The 14,841-nt window shown below is 39.7% G+C and overlaps 1 protein-coding gene across 2 annotated transcripts in view; it reads right to left on the bottom strand.

Annotated features, from left to right (window-relative positions):
- The window catches only part of KLHL13 (kelch like family member 13), a 353,054-nt gene extending 338,430 nt beyond the window's left edge, over positions 1-14,624 (bottom strand). The window contains exon 1 of one of the 2 annotated variants that reach the window (XM_077146549.1): positions 14,324-14,624. The gene's annotated coding sequence lies outside the window, so the exon portion shown is untranslated. The remainder of the gene's footprint in view (positions 1-14,323) is intronic. The other variant, XM_077146548.1, reaches the window with a different exon arrangement.
- Positions 14,625-14,841: the final 217 nt, after the last annotated feature.

Genomic DNA, 14,841 nt, shown 5'->3' with positions numbered 1-14,841 from the left:
CAGATAACTACTCTCCTTTTGAGAAACAGCTTTTAGCCTACTACTGGGCTTTAGCAGAGTCTGAATGCTTACCATGGCCCACCAAGTTACCATGAGCCTGAGTTGCCTATCATGAGCTGGGTGTGGTCTGACCCACCGAGCCATAAAGTTGGGTGTACACAACAGCACTCCATCATAAAATTGAAATGGGCTGGAGCAGGTCCTGATGCGACAAGTAAGTCACATGAGAAAATGGCCCACATGTCCATGGCCCCCAACCCTCCCACATTACCTTCTCTTTTCCCTGACCAGTGCTACAGTCTCTTGGGGAGTTCCTTACATTCTCTTGACTGAGGAAGAGAAAAACTCAAGCCTGGTTTACAGATGGTTCTGCCCGTTATGCAGGGACCATTCACCAGTAGACAGATGCAGCATTATACTCCCATTCTGGGATGTCCTTAAAGGACAGTGGTGGAGGAAAATCTTCCTCCTTGAACTGGGTTGAACTTCAAGCAGTGCACCTGGTGGTTCATTCTGCTTGAAAGGAGAACTTACCAGAGATTCACTGTTATACTGAGTAATAGGCTATTGCTAGTGGTTTAGCTGGATGGTCAAGGACTTAGAAGTAGCATAATTGGAAAATTGGTGACAAAAAATCCATGAAAGAGGTATGTGGATAGACCTTTCTGAGTGGGCAAAGAACTTGAAGATATTTGGATCCCATGTGAATGCTAACCATAAGGTGACTTCAGCAGAGGACAGTTTTAATAATCTAGTGAATAAGATGACCCATCCTGTGGATGCAAGTCATCCTCTTTCCTCGACCATTCCTGCCATTGCCCAATGGGCTAATGAACAAAGTGGGCATGGTGATAGGGATAGAGCTTATGCATAGGCTCAGCAACATGGACTTCCACTCACCAAGACCAAACTAGTGGCTATAGCCACGACTGAGTGCCCAATTTGCCAGCAGCAGAGACCCACAATCAGCCCCTGATGGCACCATTCCCCAAGGTAATCAGGCTGCTACATGGTGGCACATTGTTTACATCAGACCACTTCCATAACATAAGGAGCAGTGATTTGTTCTAACTGAAACAGACGCACTCCAGATATGGGTTTGCTTTGCCTGCATGCAATGCTTCTGCAAAAACTTTCATATGTGGACTTACAGAATGTCTTATCCACTGTCATATTATTCCACACAGCATTGCTTCTGATCAAGGAACCCACTTCACAGCAAATGAAGTACGGTTATGGGCACATGCTCAGGGAATTTCCCGATCTTACCATGTTCCCTATCATTCAGAGGCATCTGGGTTGATAGAACAGTGGAACAGCCTTTTGAAGACTCATTTACGGTGCCAAGTAGATGGCAATACCTCGCAGGGCTAGGGCAATATTCTCCAGGAGGCGGTGTATTCTCTGAATCAGTGTTCACTGTATAGTGCTGTTTCCCTTATAGCCAGGATTCATGGGTCCAAGAATTAAGGGGTGGAAATAGGAATGGCCTCACTCCCTATAACCCCTAGTGATGCACTAGGAAAATTTTTGCTTCCTGTCCCTGAAACCTTAAGCTCTACTGGTTTGCAGGTCTTAGTTCCAAAAGGAGGAGTGCTCCTTCCAGGCCATACAACAATGATTCCATTGAACTAGAAATTAAGACTGGCACCTGACCACTTTCAGCTTCTCATGCCACTGAATCAACAGGCATGAAAGGGAATTACTCTTCTGTCTGGGGTGTTTGATCCTGACTATCAAAGGGAAATATGATTGCAACTACACAATGGAGGTAAAGAAGAGTTTTCCCGGAAAACAAGATATCCCCTAGGATGTCTCTTAGAACTACCCTGCCCTGTGATTAAAGTCAATGGAAAACTTTAACAACGCAATCTAGGCAGGACTACCAATGGACAAGAAACTTCAAGAATGAAGGTCTGGGTCACCCCACCTGGCCAAGAACCACAGCCAGCTGAAGTGCTTGCTGAAGGTAAGGAGAACATGGAATGGGTAGTAGAAGAAGGTAGTGATAAACATGAACCACGACCACGTGAACAGTTACAGAAATGAGGATGGCGGTTATATGGATACTTCCTCCATATACGAGTATGAGTTTTGTTATGAGGATGTTTGCATTTGTACATAAGGAAATATCTTGTTTTCCTCTTATTATATGACATAAGTTGTATTGTTTCTGTTATATTATTCAAGTCAAGGGATATGAAGTTTAAGAGTAAATGTTACCTAAGGACTTGCACCCTATTCGGGAGAGACATAGTGCGCTTCAGGTTGTACGCAGGACAGATAAGTATTTTTAGGCAAAACTTATATCTGCAATTGTGTTCTATTTGGAAATTAGGCATATTTCAAGGTGATGTGTATAGGTGCCAAGTTGACAAAGGGTGGACTATACTGCTTAGGTTCTGGTGTCAACTTGGCCAAATGATGATGCCAGTTGTCTGGTCAGGCATCTCTTAGGGGATATCTTGTATTCCAGGAAAACTGACCTGACCATTACTGCAAGAATATTTCATGGCTGGTTGATAAACTGGAAGGCTGGTGCATTAAGTCATCAGTCAGCTGATTGCATCTGTGGCTGATTACATCTGAAATCAACTAGGGCGTGTCTCCCACAATAATATAATCCAATCAGTTGAGGCTTTTAAGGAAGAAGAGAAACTCTTTCACTGCTTCTTCAGCCAGCGAGCCTCTCCTGTGGAGTTTGTCCAGACCATCAGAGCTGACAGCTTTACTGCCTGCCCTGAGGATTTTAGACTCTTCCATTCCCATAGTTGTGTGAGACACCTTTATAAATCCATATTTACAGATTTCTCCTGTTGGTTCTGTTTCTCTAGAGAACCCTGACTAACAGAATGACGATATATATTACTATCTATAAATGCAGGTAACACAGCTAATGAATAACATATCTCATTCACATAGTGAACTATGCTTTTCAAGCATTTGATTGTACATTATTTTAATAATCGCCACAAAACCCTGTGTATATACAGTATATGGCCAATGTGTTACTCGGTCTTTTTCCTTCTGTGCACATATAGTATTCCATACCAAGTCAGCTATCCAAGGATCATCTAATTCAAAATTTGGGTCATGTTGAAAACAAAAAGTATTATGTAGGCTAGCAGGAGCATTGTAATTATATATTTCCAACTCAAAAAGTTAGATTCCACTCTTCAGCACCTGAAGCTGTTCTCAATAATTCATTTAGACATATTCATTCATTTATCAAAACTGCTACCGGGCACTTATTATCTCTAAGTTATTGTTTGATTTGCTGCTACAGTAACTATTTAGAAGCTTAAAACAACCATAGAAACTCAAAATCTGTAAAAAGATATCATCCAAACAGACTTTGCTCTCTTCTCGGAGACTTACTATTACAAATGCTTCAACATTTTATTCTTTGGGAGCTTGAAATCCAGAACAATTAGAAATAAATCAGGAAAATCTGTGACCACTGTAATTATCAGAACAGCAAGTCTTCATGCTTAGAACACAACACTGTTCTAAATTGTTATAGAATATATTTTCCTTCATTTTCATTTGCCTTCAAAATGGAGTTTAAAGTTTTAAATACTAGGGCAGGCAACAGTGGCTCAATGGCAGAGTTCTCACCTGCCATGCCAGAGACCTGGGTTCAATTCTCAGAGCCTTCCCATGCCAAAAAAAGAAAAGTTTTAAATACTAATAAGCTAAAAAAGTGTCATATTTAAACATATACTGTGCAATCATACTGAAATTGACATTTTCTTTACAGTGTGACACCATCTCTATATAAGAAATAAGCCAAAACATTTACCATAAACTTTCTGGTCTGCCAGAAAACTAGTGGTAATTCTAAATAGTTTATTCATCATTTAAGTGATACAAGTTCAAAAAATAGCATTCCAGCTGGGATTAAGGCAATCTAAATAAAAGACAGATACCAAATTTCCCCTCTCATTTCTGGCTGATATATCAAAGGCAAAGATCCTATAGTATGCTTCAAGTTTTCAAATAGTGCAGCAAAAGTCTATTAAAAGAGACAGTAATAAGGATAGCTATATTTGTTATGTGGCTGGATATGTGCTTAGCACTTTACATACATTATTTCCTTTAACCCTTAAAACAACTAGATGAGATTGTTTACAGCAGAGGCAAATGAAAAATGAAGAGAGCTGCCAATATCCCACTGCAAGTAAGAGACAGAGTTGATATCTGAACTCAAACGTGATTTGGGAGCCCAGGATCTAAGCCATTAAGCTCTACTGCTTTCCCATTGAGAAATATTCATGCATGATACAATAAAAAAAACATTGTTGCAATGAAGTGTTCTTTAGAAATGCATGGAATTTTTTTTAAGTGGAACCAAGAAGCAAAACTCCACAGCTCTCTTATCCCTTTTACAGAATAAACTGTAAAAGTATTTCACACAAAGAATATAAAGACATCCATTAATCACTGGCTATACACATGTCTTTAGGAGCTTTGGGCAGTAACACAACAATACAACAATGTTGGGTCCTGTGAACTGTGTCTGGCGTGAGACAGCAACAATGAAAATTAAAATCAGTAGAAAGATTTAGTATTTGACTTTCCCCATTTACTTTCATCCCCTTTCTTCGCTTGCCTTTCTTTTATTCATGTTTCTCATTTGGTAGAAATTAAACCATTGCTTTATAACAAGCATTCCTCCAATGCACTGTTGGCCCCTTTTCAAAACCACCTCAAACTCTAGAAACCTTTTATTAACCTCAAAGCACATGATCCTTGACAATTTTTCCCTACTATTAAATATTTCAGTGTTCAGTAATCAACAAAGCAATTTGTACACTGAATGCACTGTAAACTAAAGCAGCTTGAACATTACCAAAAGTTAACTTCAAAGCAGTGAGATAGGCAAATGTGTACAAAACTAGGCAAAACTTTGACCCCATTAATTCTGCTCCTTTAAGTTCATGGCTATTGTGTTCTGAAAACCTTTCTTCTGATGATAACAGTCCTTTGGCATGTCCTTCACCAACAATCTTGGCTATTACCCATCAGCATTAGTCACTGTTAGGGCTCAACACATTTTAAGATTTAGACCATTATCAAACAAGCAACATGCTCCCTTGAACCAAAAGAAATTAGGCAACTTACAGAAAAAAATAATTTGCATTACTTTTCCTTAGGTTATCATTTATCTCAAAATTTCATAAGAATATTGCATTCTAAAATACAGTATCTCTAAGTTTGTTTAAATACTTTAAATTAGCTACCAATTAATGTGTTCCTCTTAAATCTTTGTGTAAAATACATGCATCAAGGAAATAAATACAAGCTGCTTTATCTTGTGTCTCCTGGGGCACACTGTCATGTCAACATCCTGCTTCCATTCAATGTCTGGAATATAGTTTAGGCACTTAATAAATATTTGTTGAATTAACTGGCAGAATAGTTTCAAGTACCCGTTCTCAACTTCAAAAATTTTCCAGAAAAATCCTTTGAGACATATAATTCCTCACATCCCCACAAAAACGAAAGGACAAAGAAAATAAAGTAACAGTGATTTACAAATATTGATAAGGGAGAACAACAGAAACTATATTTTCTTAGCTAAACTGGAAAAGAAAGGCTACCAGGATATTATATAGGGATAATTCTGAGGGAGGTGGGGGAGTTATGTTGGCTATATAACGTGTTGATATAATGGATACTAAAAACAGTTTTCAATTGACCCTTGTGTTCTCATTTGTTTGTTTTTAATAAGTACAATTTGAAGCTCACAAAGGAAAATAAATAATTGTAATGTACGCCCACGTCCCCAGGTAACTATGCATGCTGCTGGAGCTACTAAATACCAGTAACCATGTTTCATTCATTTTATACCTTTCTCCTGGTTTTAATACAGATTTTTATATACATTAGTTCAATAAATGTTTATGAACTGCAAAGAATATGTAACTAATCACATTAAATACTTAACTGAATTCCCTCTCTCATCTACTGCCCCCCCTCCAAAAACTTCCCCCTTGCCCAAAAAGCATAGTTTGGTTTGAATAACAAAGGACAAAAATATTCTTAAGAATATTAAATGAGCAAGTACTTAGGGACCTAAGTTCTAAATAAGAGAATATTTAGAGACCTCAGTCTTGTTCCATTTCAATCACGTGTTCCTGAACAGGCAGCTCAGTTTTCTTATGATAAAATGAGGATCATACAGCCAGCCCTCTCTGGTTACAGAGTTGTGGCATAAATAAATCAACATGTATTTACATGGCAACTACTATGAACAAGGCATAGGGAAAGCTAAAGTAGCAAATTTATGACCCTAATCTCTACCAGTACCAATGATAATTTACTATATACAAGGACCCAATTTAAGTACTTTATTGTACAGGTGCACAATCCGTTATCCAAAAACCATGGAACCATATGTGATCTCCAATTCAGAAATTTATTGATATTTATATAGGCAATAACCAAAATATACTGTAGATTACATAATACCCAATTAGGGTCTGTGGCACTACCCCATAATCAAGCATATTAATAATTATACAGCAAAACTAAATAAATATTAAAACTAAGTAGAATAAAGAGTATAAATACCCTCATATCAGTTCAAGTAAGATTTTGTCGCATCCAAGTTTTGACATGAAAGTTACCAAAGTGGAATTATTGATTTCTAAATCTTTTGAAATTTGAACATCGTAGACAACAAATTGTGGACCTAACTCATTTAATCCTTACAAGTCCCCTAAGAGGTAAATTCTATTATTCCTATTTTACAGATGAAAAAACTGTGGTACAGGAAAGTCAACTAACTTTCCCTTGGTCCCACGGTAAGTTTTCTAGCCCAAAGTGGAACCCAGGCAGCCTAGCCTCAGAGGTTGTGCTCTTAACAACTATGCTCTATGACCTCTCTCAGAAATGTGATTAGTAAAGTAGCATTAAACATTTTAACCACCCACGAAAATAACAGGAAAACATCACAAGGCAGCATTCATTCATCGTTCAAGAACTATTTACAGAGTGCCCACCATATGCCAAGTGCTCAGGATATAACAATGAGCACTCCAGACAAGGTCCAGGTTGTCTTCACAGAGAAAGGATTCAGTGGGGAAGATGGCCAAGCATCAAATAAATTAAATTATGATAAAATGGGGCAAGTGTATAACTGCTGGTCACATCCAAAGGAGAAGGAGGAGATCAAATTAGGCAGGATGGTGTAATAGGACATGGCATTTGAACTATTCCTTCACTACAGTTTTGGGATTTGGATTGAAAAAAAGGAAGGGTGAGGGCTTTTCAAATGGGTGGCATGACATCCATTCAAGAAGCACTTATTGTACACCTACTCTATTTCAGAAATAATGCTAAGTACACATTCTCTGACTGGGGAAAGTCAGTCTAAACTGATAGAGGATTTGTGTAAGAGAATAATAAGGAAATTGGGAAAGTAGTCTGAGGTCAAATCATGGCGGTTCCTTGAATACTAAGTTAAGGAGTTTTAACTTTGACCTGCAGGAGCTGCTCAAGGTTATTTTGCAATACCTTACAATATTAGGATTTACTCATATGTAACACCAATGACCATTTGGATTCCTATTTAGGGCCAACTAGACCTCAAAGCCAGACTATTTTCAAAGAAGGGCTCAAGCAATAAAATAAATGCTGAATCTAAATTCATTTAAGCCTCAAGGAATATTGTAAACCCTAATCTCTCAAAGAAAAATGGTATGGCATTTTGTCAATATTGGAGACGCAACATCTAAAAGAAAATGGCAAACTCCTGAAATCCTGATGGCCATTTTTAAAATATAAATTGTTTTTTCATATACAAACAAAAATGCCAATCTGCCAAAAGAAACATATTTCTATGAGAAAATAATAAATCATTCTCTAAAAATCAAATTCTTAAGTTGAACAATAACCTGATTTTCAATAAAGTTGATGATAACTTACAATTTAGCACAGGTGACAATGTGACAGTTGAAAGAAAAATGTTTAAAACACTCACCTCAGGGTTTTCATTCCCCCATCCCCTTACCTAAACAGAACAGAGGAACTGAATTACCCATTTTCTTATACTTATCAAACAATTTTCATATCTAATTCTTAATGCAAGCAAGTGGATAGCGAGACACTATTTATGCTCTGCAAAACATATTTCCACTGACTAATTTTGTTTTTCAGTCAATGACCTTTCACTGGAAAGTTGTTAAAGATCCTTCAAATGGCTTCCCATTGCTCTAAGAATCAAACCCAAATAATTTCTCAACACCTTTAATGCCTGAATTATCTGGCTTCCTCTTGGCTCTCTAACCACTTCCCCCACCAAGCCTACTCAGCTCTAGGCATACTGGTTCTCTTTCTATTCCTTGAGCACTCCAAGACTCTTTTTCTGCCTCAAGACCTTGGCTCTTATTCTTCCCACTGCTGAAAATCTTCTCTTGCTCTTCACAAGACAGGCCATTCTCTCTTCTCTTTCAGGCCTCTGCCTAAATGTCACCTTTTCTGAGAGGTCTCCCTGACCACACTTGCTAAAGGAGGCCCCTTCCAGTTCCTCAAATCACACTACTTATTTCCTTCACTGTTCTTACTACAATCTACATGTCCTATTCATTTATTTACTCATCTATTATCTAATTGCTCATATACAATATAAGCTCCCTGAGATTCCACAAGAGTAAAGATCATATCTTATAAGGTTTATCTTTGTACCTAATACAGGACCTTGGCACTTAGAAGGTATTCAACAGATTTTGTAAAATGAATTTGTAAATGAATGAATATACTTAAAACCTGAATGCTTCGAATATCAGTGTAGTTGTGTGAACATCAGTGTAGCTGCATGTACCCCAGAAAAACATGTTTTTAAAGCTAATCCATTCCTGTGGGTATGGGCCCTTTATAAAAAGGATCTTTTAATGAGACTACTTCAGTTAAGGTGCAGCCCACCTCATTCATGATAGGTTTTAATCCTATTACTATAGTCCTTTATAAAGGGAATGAAGGGGTGGGGGGGCAGAGAGAAAAAGCAAGAAGCTGAAATCAATGAAATCCAGAAGAGAAGGCAGCAGACCACCATGTACCTTGCCACATGGCAGAGGAGCCAAGGATCACTGGCAGCCAGTCTTGAAGAGAAAGAATTGCCTTGGTGATGCCTTGGTTTGGATGTTTTCCTGGACTGTAACTGTGAGCAAATAAATTCCCATTGTTTAACCCAACCCATTTCATGGCTACTGTTTTAAGCAGTCTAGGAAACTAAAACAGATTTTGGTACCATAAGAATGAAGTACTGCTATTGCAAATACCAAAAATGTGGGAACAGCTTTAGAATCGGGTAGAGAATGTGGACAGAGTCTGGAAGAATTGTGAGGTGCTTGATAGATAAAGCCTAGGGTGCTTTGAAGAGACTGCTGGTAGAAATATGGATGCTGAAGAGACTCTGGACAGGCCTTAGAGAAAATGATGAATGTGCTACTGGAAACTGGAGGAAAGGTGACCTTTGTTTTAAAGTAGTAGAAAACTTGGCAAGATTGGGTTGTGATGTCATATGGAAGGCAGAACTTGGGAGTGATGAACTTGGATATTTAGCTGAGAAGTGGGTTTTTTTTTTTTTTTTTTTGGTAAGCTGTATGGTGGGGTCACATTTCATTATTTTTCCACGTGAGTATCCCATCATTACAGCACCATTTGTTGAATTTTTTTGTTTGTTTGTTTTGCTTGTTTGTTTGTTTTTTGGGGAGGTACATGGACTGGGAATCCACCCCAGGTCTCCCACACAGCAGGTGAGAATTCTACCACTGCACCTCCTAGCTGAGGAGATTTTGAAGCTAAGAGTGGAAAGCGCCAGCCTGGTTTCTCCTTGCAACTTACAGTAAAATGCAAGAGGAAAGGGATAAGCTGAGAATTGAACTCCTAGTCGCAGAGAAACCAGAAACTGATGGTTTGGAAAATTCTGAGTTTGGAAAGTGAGTCTCCCAAGAATAGTGCTCCACGTGAGGGTGTATCTGAATATGGATCCAGTCAGATATTTCAGTGCAAGTCAGAACTGGAGGTGCTGTTGTCCAGACAGGATCTGTGGAAAGTCCTACTAACTGACAGTTGGGACCACTTTTTATATACATACAAAACTGACAAGTTTTTTTTTGTGAAATTTGTATGAGCAGAACCACTGCCAGCCTGGACTGAAAGGGACAGAAAAGGTCAGATTGAAGGAAAAATAACTTCAAGGACAGAACCATGGAAGTTGAGGTTTGGACTGAAGACATCTCAGGCTGAGAGAGTGGCCATTCATATGTGTGGAAAGGGCGAGTATACCCCAAGACTTGGAGAGGGTGGACCTTCTGTTTCCTGTTGTTCAGGAAGAGTGATACCACCCCAATGTTCTCAGAGTGTGGAACCTATTACCCAGGGATTGTAGAGAATCTGACTGCCAACATCAAAACTTGAAGAGGGTGGAATCTTCACCACAATGTTTCAGGAGAGCATAGCCGCTGTACAATCACTTGGGAAGGGCAGGGCTGCTACTCCATCAGGCCCAGAGGACAAATCATCGTTTCATAGATGACTCTCCAATCTTAAAATCTAATGGAGTATGCTACCAGGTTGTGGAATTGTTTGGGACCTGTGACCCCTGTTTTCCTTCTAATTTCTCCCTGTGGGAATGGAAATGTCTATCCTACGCCTGTTCCTCCTTTGTGTATTTGGAAGCAGATAACTTGCTCTCTAGGTTTCCCAGATCCACAGATGGAGGGGAATTATGTCCCAGAACTGACCACACTCATAATTGATTTTTATGAGACTTTGTACTTAGCATTGTTTCGGAAATGAGTTAAGGCTTTTGGGATGTTGTGATGGAATGAATGTATTTTGTATATAGAAAGAACATGTCTTCTTGGGATCCAAAGGGTGGCATGTGGTGGTTTGAAGCTGTATGTACCCCAAAAAAACTGTTCTTAAATCTAATATATTCCTGTGGGTGTGGACCATTGGAAGCAGGATCATTTGATAAGGCTACTTCAGTTAAGGTGTGACCCCTCTTAGTCAGGATGGGACTTAATCCTTTTACTGTAGTCCTTTATAAAGGGAATGGAAAGATGAGAGAGAGAGAGAGAGAGAGCCAGCGCATGCCAGGGAAGCTAAAGAAGCTGAAAGCAATGAAACCTGGAAAAGAAGGGAGAACCCAACAGATGTTGCCTTGCACTTTGCCATGTGACAGGGAATCCAAGGATCTCTGACAGCCAGTCTTCAGAAGCATTGCCTTGATTTGGACATTTTCTTGGTCTCAAACTGTACGCTAATAAATTCCCATCATTTAAGCCAATCCATTTCATAACATCTGCTTTAAGCAGCCTAGGAAACTAGAACACTCAGCAACTTGAGAAAACAATTTTTCTAGATTTGAGATGTTTTTTCTAAGGCTGTTCATTTTTTTCTATACTCTTTCCAAGTTTTCTGAAATTTGATGGTGCCTAACAAATTGCTGTATCATTCATTTCACAGCAATAAATATAGATCAGTTTCCACCAATGAATTTAAGAAAAAATATTTTTGAAGAGGTTTAGTAGTTTATTAAACATCAATAAAATTAAACAATTTGGGAATTGGTTAGTCTCGTTTCACTGCTACAAGTCAGATTATACGAAGAAAAGAAATTTAAAATGTAAATTACAGAGTTTCTACGTGGCATGAAGTAAAAGTTTTGGTAATGGATGGTGGGGATGGTAGCCCAACATTATAAATGTAATAAATAGCACTGAATTGTAATACATTTGAACATGGTTAAAAGAGAAATTTTAGATTATATATATTGTTAACTAGATGAAAACTTTTTAAAATATAGGGCTATACAACACAAACAGGGAACCCTAATGCAAACCATGGACTATTTTCAGTAGTACAACTATAATAATATTCTATCGATTGCCTCAAATGTACCACAGTAATGCATGTATATACGGGTGAAGGGGGAGATACAGGGACTCTCTATTTTCTACATGATTTTTCTGTAAACCTGCAACTTATTTAATAAAAAATGTAAATGAGAAATAAGACAACCAATAGCAAACTGCTATTATCAGCATGGAAACAGCCAGGCTGATAATCTGTAGGTGTACTTAGGTGGACTATCAATTACATACTGCCTCATATTGAAAAGACCTTCAGAGCAAAATGCTTATGGCTGACTCACACCCTCCTTTACTTTTTTCCAAACAAAAATAAAGTTTTACTCTACCATCATCTTAGTGTCAGTTTAGTTCAGAATTAGCATTGATAATAATCACAAAAAGGAAAAAATAAGAGATTACAAATCACGTAAGGTCATCTGACATGAACTCCTTAATTTGAAACAGTTTGCAAGCTTCTACATCTTTCAAGAAAGGGATGCCAAGAAAATCAAAGATTTATAAGGGTGAGCCTATTATCAGGGTAAATCAGAATTTATCAAATGGGAAAACTACAAATCATCAGCAAGTCATTGTAATCTAACTAAATTTCTAATCAATTGCTTGTACTGTTCTTGTGGAAACCACTTTCTTCAGAACATCAACTTAAACCCTATACAATCATATCACACTTTTAAAAGTGTTTATAAAAATGGCAGATTAACACCCTTGGGAAATTGAGGTTCTATTTATCTATTTTTAAAATACATCATTTGGTGCTGCAGCATAAACTACCATCAGTGTGTCGCTGCCAAAAGAAGAAGTGCTACCCGGACAGTGAAATTAAGCCACTATCTTCAGTCAAAATTTGGTTTCTTATTAGGTGTTGCGAATTAGTTCACACTGTGTTAACAGCAACACATGGCCACATATCAAGCAGACCATTCTATCTTTGCTAAGTATATTAGTTAGACCCTGTAGTTAGGGAGACTAATAATTTTAAGTGTAAAACTATGTCATAACTACTGAATTATTTCAATTTCTCAGTTTTCAAATTTACGCATTAGATTAAGCCTATTTCCAAAAAGAAATATGAGCTTGTTCATTTGCATCTGCCTCTTCTCTCAGTTTCTCCATTTAATTTTCTTCACACACTAATTACGGCATGGAAGTGAGCAAATGTATCTCAGTAGGAGAGCTAACACCACAACTGCCTGGGGAGAAGGTAATATCACAAAGAGACTAACTGGTGCTGTGTGAAATCAACTAAAGCAAACTAATCTCCAATACAGAAAGCAGTTTCATTTTTTTTAACTACCTGGGTTTGAAATGCTCCATGAAGGTTTATAGAAATATGAAATCTACAGAAAGAAATTGTGGGCTTGTTTAAAAAAATTTTTTAAGTCAAGTGACTTCCTAACAGAGGCTGTTTTATATCCCAGAGTTTCCATTCAATGTGCTTAGGAACCAGCCTATCCAACCTATGTGATTTTTTATCCCAAACCACTAAAGCCCTCTAACTCATTAAATCGCTGGGCACCCCAATTTATTTTTTATTTTATTTTATTTTTTACATGGGCAGACACCGGGAATCGAACCCGGGTCCTTGGGCATGGCAGGCAAGCACTCTTATCTGCTGAGCCACCGTGGCTTGCCCTCAACACCCCAATTTAGATAGAGTAATGAAGCCAAGCACTAAAAGTCCCACCAATCCTCTCTCTCTGGCCTGCTAAGTAGTGGGTGAACAATCAGATTTAGGATTATGGAAATTAATTTAATAATTAATTTCTTAAAGATTGACTATGGTGCTTGGACTAAGCTATTGAAACCTGGAAAGAAACTTTCAAGTTCCTTAGTCGATATTTATCAAAGGATCATTCCCAGTAAACCGTAGGCTAGACTGTGAGCCTCTAAGTAAATCATTACTCAACTATGCTTAAACTAAAGAAGTCAAGAGATGTTGAGAGAGAAGTTGAAAGCTTCAAGGAAGAAAAAGAAGTGTGCTCCTGCATCTGCGGGCAGCAGCGGAACCTCCCAAATTGGAAGATTCTGAGGGGAGGGATGGATTTGGCGGCACAAAGCAGAAGCTGTTAAGAGAACAAGGGGTCGAGGCGGGCAAAGGTATCCCAGACCGTCCGGGCAGCGACAGAAAAGCCCGGACGAGACGATCTTGAAAGGATAACAAAGAAGCAAAAGAAAACTGGATTATGGGGTCCTAAAAGAACCTACGCGTCTGGTGAAGCCAGCGAGTTCGGGAGGTCAGGATGAGAAGGTGTAAGGATGAGGGCACGCACCACAACGCGAGAGAAAAGGTGGCGGGGGAAGGGTGCAAAGAGCGAGGCTGGTACCCTTGCCCAACAGTCCCTGGTGCAGACGGCAACTCCTCGCCTGGCCGCGCTGATCTCGGAAGCCGGGAAGCGGCTGGCGGAGCGCGCCTCTGTGACTTCAGGACCCCGTCTCACCTCGTTTGCCGCGTTCTGAGGTCCCGCCGCTTGCCTATCGGCTGTTGCGCTCTGGGGGCCAAACAGGAGTAGCGCCGCGCAGCGAGTACTCCCTCTTGCTGCGAGGCACCAGCACCCGGACTCCGCACCCCCTGCTCGCACTGGCCACTTTCGCCTTGTCCTCGCGTTGGCACAGAGCTCGGACCCTGCACCCAAACGCTGCTCCTGTTATTTTCAAAAGTCCCCGTTCCACGGTTCCCCTGAATAGAAGCGGAGCTGCTGCGGCCGCAGCAGAGCCTCCGCCTGACCTCACTAGGGGGTGGGGGGCTGAGGGAGGGAGGGAGGGGGGCGGGAGCCCAGTTAGAGAAAGGGGAGGGGGGAGTGGTAGGAGGGCGAACGCGGGCGGGGGAAACATGGCGGCGGGGGTGGCCCCGGCGGCGCCTGCGCAGGAGGCGGGGGAGCTGGGGCTAGGACCGAGTGCAGGGACCAAACTGAACTCTCTCGGGCCGTAGCCGACGCGTGGCGAGGATGGACCCGGA

This window comes from Tamandua tetradactyla, chromosome X (genome assembly GCF_023851605.1).
Source record: "Tamandua tetradactyla isolate mTamTet1 chromosome X, mTamTet1.pri, whole genome shotgun sequence".
NCBI lineage: Eukaryota > Metazoa > Chordata > Mammalia > Pilosa > Myrmecophagidae > Tamandua > Tamandua tetradactyla.
The sequence above is the reverse complement of the archived record's forward strand: the minus strand, read 5'-3'. Positions and strand labels throughout refer to the sequence as shown.